Genomic DNA, 6,000 nt, shown 5'->3' on the forward strand with positions numbered 1-6,000 from the left:
GCAATGGGGGAAAGCTCAGAGGGGCTTGAACCCAACTTTAAGCGCGGTCTTAACCTCTTCCCGTAGCCACCGTCCCTCCATATGGTGCACAGCCCAACTTCATTAAAATGAGGTGGGAACCCCAAGTTGAAAAAGGAGATAAGCATCATCTGTAGGTAGATCTGCATACAACATGCTAGGTGGTGCTGGGTTGCACTTGGTCTGTGAGAGGTGGAATGGTACAGAATTTTTTATATGAGATTTTTGAGGAGGAAGAGGGACTACCTGGGCTACTGACACAGCCCAGCCTGTGGCAGGTCCGTATAATCCTGACAGAAGCAACGACACGGTTCATCATCTCCATCATTCAAAATTTCAGCGATTCCCAGAGAGAAATGCAGAGAACAGGGCGTGAAATGCCCATGCAATGCATGGAGCTACTGAAATGGCTTGGTCTTATTAAGCTGGAGCCTTTCTAAAACTTTGTGAGCGGTGCCTGACCTTTGGAGACCTCTGCTTCAGCGGCAGAGCAGAGGACTGACCCAGGGAGGGAGAGGAGCTCTGCTCAGCCCCCAAGGAGAGGCAGCTCCAGGCGAAGGCTCCGCGTGTGTGATGTGTGTGCACCTTGGGTGTGCTATTGGCTGCTGGCGGTGCCACATCACTGCCACCAACACACCGTCCTGCCCGTATGACAGCCAGCAGTCAGCGCGACCCCAGCAGCAAACCGGTTTCTGACCTCCCTTAAGAGAGCTGGGCAAAGTATTACAGGGAACTTTTATCCATGAGACGAAATCTCGGCATTACAGGGATGCGGGAATGACGGAGGTGGATGCTGGCTCACACCCCCAAAAAAAGGGCTGTTTGGATGTGTGTGTGTGTCATTCCTTCCCTTCCTCAGCACCCACAGCGCGAGTACACAGACACACACAGTATATGCAAACATGCATTAACCTACACACACAAAACAAACACTAACACCCCCCCCCCCCCACCAGCACCACCACCTCCAGGAGGATTTTTTGTTCTGTATGGGGATTTTTGGTGGATTGCAGATGTCGAGCAATTAATTCTCCATTAATTAAAGCCAAAAAAAAAAAAAAAGGAGAAAAAGTAGCAGCAGGAGGAGAAAGCTTTAATCCTAGAGAAACAGCTAAGGGATCCTGTTGACAAAGCAGTTTTTCCAATGCCACAACAGAGGGAGACACCGGATATTACACAAGCTTTATCAAATTCAAAAGATATCTCCTTAATTGAAGTACTAGCTACGGTTCCATCACAAGGACTATGCACCCCGTTACTACTACCAGCGATACCTATTGTAACGTGCTGTTTGGGAAATCAAGCGACTGATGCAGATACAACTGCTTCGCGCATCTACAGAGCGGAGAGTCTCGCCCACCTAAATGCCACAGGTAGGATGCAATATTGCAGGTTGGTGGGTATTTAAGGGGTGGGGGGGAATAAAGCAGAAGCAAATTAAGTCATTTGTGCTGGAGGAAAGGTGCAACAATTGAGAGAATCTGCTTAAGTTTGATGGGGAAGCTCTTCAAATTATTTAAAAATAAAGAAAAAGTTATCCAAAGGTCATAAATAAACCCACTGCAGCATCGGAGATGTCCCACGGCAACTCACAAGCACCCGGCTCAGCGGCTATCCTGGAGACCAGGCAGACTGCAGACGTCTCGCACGGGCAGAGATTTCAACAAGTAAATAAACGCTGCTCGGCTCGGGATTAGTTTACAGCTGAACTTTCTCATCATTTCTCTCATCACGAGAGAGGCCAGCATCGGAGGTAAGCCTGACTCTGAGCAAAAAACGTTTCCATCCGCCTTCCCCTCACCCCGAGTGAATAATTTACACTTACCTAATCAGGCACGATCTGAAAGCCGAAAGGGGTCACAGGCCACCATGGACTAAATGGTTAGAAACAGATTAGCGAAAGCAGTTCCTCCTAATCACATTTTCAGCGTCGACTCACAGACAATCCCTTTTCCTCCACCTCCCATCGCAAAAACTGGGGGGAAAGCGGCAGCCCAGCAACCACAACATGAGAATTAAGCCTTAACCCGGCGCTGGGGATTCACAGCCGGCAGCGGCGAGGCGGTCCAGAGGCAGGGATGCCGCGGAGAAACCCCGATGCCAGCAGCACAGTCATCGCGGCGAACTTGGGCTGGATTTCCTCAGGTCTTGGGGAGGGAGGGAGCGGGAGGGGAACGGGGAGGGGGGGGGAAGGTGTGGGGGGGTGATGAGAGGGGGAAAAAAAAAAAAATCATATATATCCCCTCCCTATGCCCAGCGGAGCTCTGGCGGTGCAGGATTTGCCACGGCGGGGGAAAAGGGGGAGGGAGGGGGGGAGAGGGGGCTGGTTAGGCTGGAAGCAGGCGGGGGAGGGAGGGCGGAGAAGCCCCTTTGCCGGGAGGGAGGGGGGGCCCCGCGGAGGGCCCCGCTCCCCTGCGGGGACTCCCCGGCCTGGAGGCGGGCATGCCCGCGCCGGGCCGCGCAGCTCCGCGCTATTTATTGTTATTATTAATAATAAAAATAACAATTTTAATTATTATTATTAATAATATTTTTTCTTCTCAAAAAAGAGGGGAAAAAAAGGGAAGAGATGGAAAAAAATATTATTAATAATAATAAAGAATCCCGCGGAGCGCTCGGGCATCGCGGGCCTCAGCGCGGGCGTGCCATGGCGCGGAGAGGCGCACTTTTCCCGCGGGGGGTCCGCGCTCCCCCCCACCCCTGCCGCGGCGCGTCCCGGCCGGCGCCGCCGCTCCCCCCACCCGTCCGCCGGTCTGGGCGGCTGCGGCTGCCGGCGGTACCCTGACAGCCCAACTCCTGCTCGTTCCCGCAGCTCTGGATGCCTCCGGAGGGTTTGCTGGGAGGAAAAGCTCCCCCGCTGCCGCGTTACGAAAACTTCGCGTCTTCCTTCCCAATATTCCCCCCCCTCCCCCCCAAACCCCTCCACCTCCCGCCCCAAGGGCTGGCACCGGGGAAGGGGCGCCCGGCTGGCGTGTGGCGTGTTGTGTTCCATTAAACATCGATCTCCTTGCAATTCGGCTGCTCTGTCATTAGGCGTCATTGTAAAGCTGTTTCTTCAGAAACCACCCAAAAGGCGATCTCTTGATGTTTGGGAAAACAGAGCGTCAACAGAGAGAGGGAGGAATGGGGGCTTTTATTTGGATAAAATCTGGGGTAATACTCCTTTCAGGGCGATTATTCCCACTGCAAACATTAACTACGGAAGCACTGCCCCGTCCCTCGGGGTTGGATGGGGCCCTGGGCAATCTTGTGTAGCTCCAGGCCTGGAGGTTGGTGTCCCTGCCTGTGGCAGGGGGGTTGGAACTCTGCGATTCTTGGGGTCCCTTCCAACTGACCATTCTATGATTCTATGTTGTCAAACCTTGTTTTTTCTCCTTCCCTTCCTGTAACGCCATGAGATTAAGGTGATGTGAAGCAGCATGGTGGTCCTCAGGTCCAGAGAGAGACAAACCATTGGTCCTCAGGTCCAGAGACAAACCATACCGTCGGCACCTCCAGAAAGCAGCCACCCTGATTTGGGATGGAAGAGAACACAGCGCACTTCACTGCCGTGGCCCCGCAGGCTGGAGAGATGCCCAGATGCAAGTTGCAGAACCTTAATGGATCCATCGTTGGTTGCCAGAGCCACGGTGCCACCTGAAATTCAGAGGAAAGTTATCGAGTTTTGCAAAGGAGGTAAAGCATGAGAGTGGCCCTGGGGGTTTGAAGATCGCTGCTTGAAAAACACCCACGTTACATACTCCTGTTTTCTGAGAGAAATTACCAGAAAGTTGTCCAGATCAATAATAATGATTGGATTTTGAAGCAGATCCAGAGACCCAGACATGCTACTCATAAGGAGCTATTTTACTCCTGCTTGGATGCAGTTACTGAGAACAGATTCTGAGCACAGACTGAGCACCAGAGAAGGAGATGCTCTTCTGATACCTGGAGATACTGGTGTCAGACTGTGCTCTTAACACCACTTTCCTCCTACAGCTCTGCAAGAAACAAAGATGTGGGGTTTCAACTAAATTTCAAGCATCTAACTGAGCCTCTGAGTGCCTCACTCCTTTCACAGAATCACAGAATCATAGAGGTTGGAAGGTACTTCCAGAGATCATTGAGTCCAACCCCCCTTGTCAAAGCAGGTTCCCTAAGACATGTCACACAGGTTGGCATCCAGACAGGTCTTCAATATCTCCAGAGAAGGAGACTCCACACCTCCCTGGGCAGCCTGTCCCAGTGCTCCATCACCTTCCTCATATTGGTGCAGAACTTCCTGTGCTCCAACTTGAGGCCATCGCCCCTTGTCCCATAGACCACTGAGAAGAGGCTGACCATTTCACCGTGTCCCACACTTCAGATATTGATAAACATTGATCAGATCCCCTCTCAGGCTTCTTTTGTCAAGGCTGAACAGCCCCAGTTCTTTCAGCCTATCCTTTATATGCTTACAGAGAAAAACACCACAGTGGAAGCATTAGTCTATAATTGGGTCTAACAGTAGGAAAAATGAAAATAAAACCAAAAAAAAAAAAAAAGGTCCTAGAGGAGTTCCCAGTTTCCCTGTGTTTATTCGCAAGCCCAACCGACTCGGTTTTTCATCAATCTCAACAAGGCAGAACATGTTATACATTCACTGACCTCCTGTCTAAGTAAAAACAGTGGTAGCAGCTGGGGAGTGATACTTTTGAAGGACCTTTTACTGATCCAGACACCAGAGTTGCTCCTTTCTGAAAAGAATTATAATAATCCTGAGTTTCACATAAAAAAAAAAAAAAGAAAGCCTCAAAAGAGGATCGATACGTCCATTTGGAAGCTGACATGGTCCTCCCAACAAAGGGTTCATTGTACTGCCAGTCATGATCTTGGTCAAACACCTTTTTCTATTAGGAGCGAGTTCGATACACCCTCCGAATGATTACAGCTCTTTTTTATGTATCAGGGTTTTCTCTCTGAAAGCAAAGTCATCACCAGCAGAGGGGTAATTAATATTGACACTGACAAAGTCAATCTGGCACCAAGGCCATAATTTTTTGGGGAAGATTATGAAAAACAGCAGATATTTTTTCTATTTTTAGTCATCAGGGGAACTAGAAAGTAGCGCTAACCATGATAAATACGCCCTATTTGCAAACCTTTATAACTACCCGGCTTCCTCATCTAGAACAAAGCCTGACACAGCAAAGATCTGTAGGATGGATTAGAGTGTCCAAAGCAGCAGATGTGAATATTTATTAGACACTCTCTTCCAGCGAGTCTTTGCTGACAGAAGCACCGCGTACGGATTTCGCTTGCAGCCAGCTTCTCCAGGCAATCCTTGGGATGACTTCTCCAAGAGCCAAACAAATGCCATTTTGCCTGGAGCCCTGAGGCCGCAACAGCTGGGCGGGAGGTTAATGTTGCTTCCAGCCTCTTAAAACCAGCAAAGAAGCCACTTGTTGCAGAGGGAGATGGATGGGAAGGAGAAAAAAAACCTGGACAACTGCAGTTCCCTTTCAGAAAGCAAGAGCAGGACAGACTGATAACCAAGACAACAGCTTCACTGTCTAATTGAACACCCCCCCCATCCCAGGGTTTGGTAGCAGGGCAGGAGAGGTTCTCATCTCACCCCAATGCAGTGTTTTGCTAAACTCTTCACTAGTTAAGTCACACACCCGCAGCAAAGCGATAGCCCTCTCGGTCCATGCCAACATTCTGACAGCATCGGGAAACAACAAAACCTGTAGGAAAATAGAGAGGGACAATCAAAACCAACTAACTAAGAGGTGCAGTTGTAAACTCCATGTGCCTTCATGGCTGGTGCTCACCAGGGACAGGGTCTAGGTGTATGAGGCCATCCTGGTGAAGAGTGATTCGTGGGGATCTTTGTTAGCTGAGGTCGACGACTAGTACAGCAACTTCCTTGCTCGGTAGCAGCAGGATGCACGGGCAAGTGCCTGCGAGGGGAAAAGAAAGGGGAGGGGAATGTGCAAAATGAGAACATCTCGTTTCTGTCAC

The sequence above is a fragment of the Gallinula chloropus genome (assembly GCF_964237585.1).
Source record: "Gallinula chloropus genome assembly, chromosome: 5".
Taxonomy (NCBI): Eukaryota; Metazoa; Chordata; class Aves; order Gruiformes; family Rallidae; genus Gallinula; species Gallinula chloropus.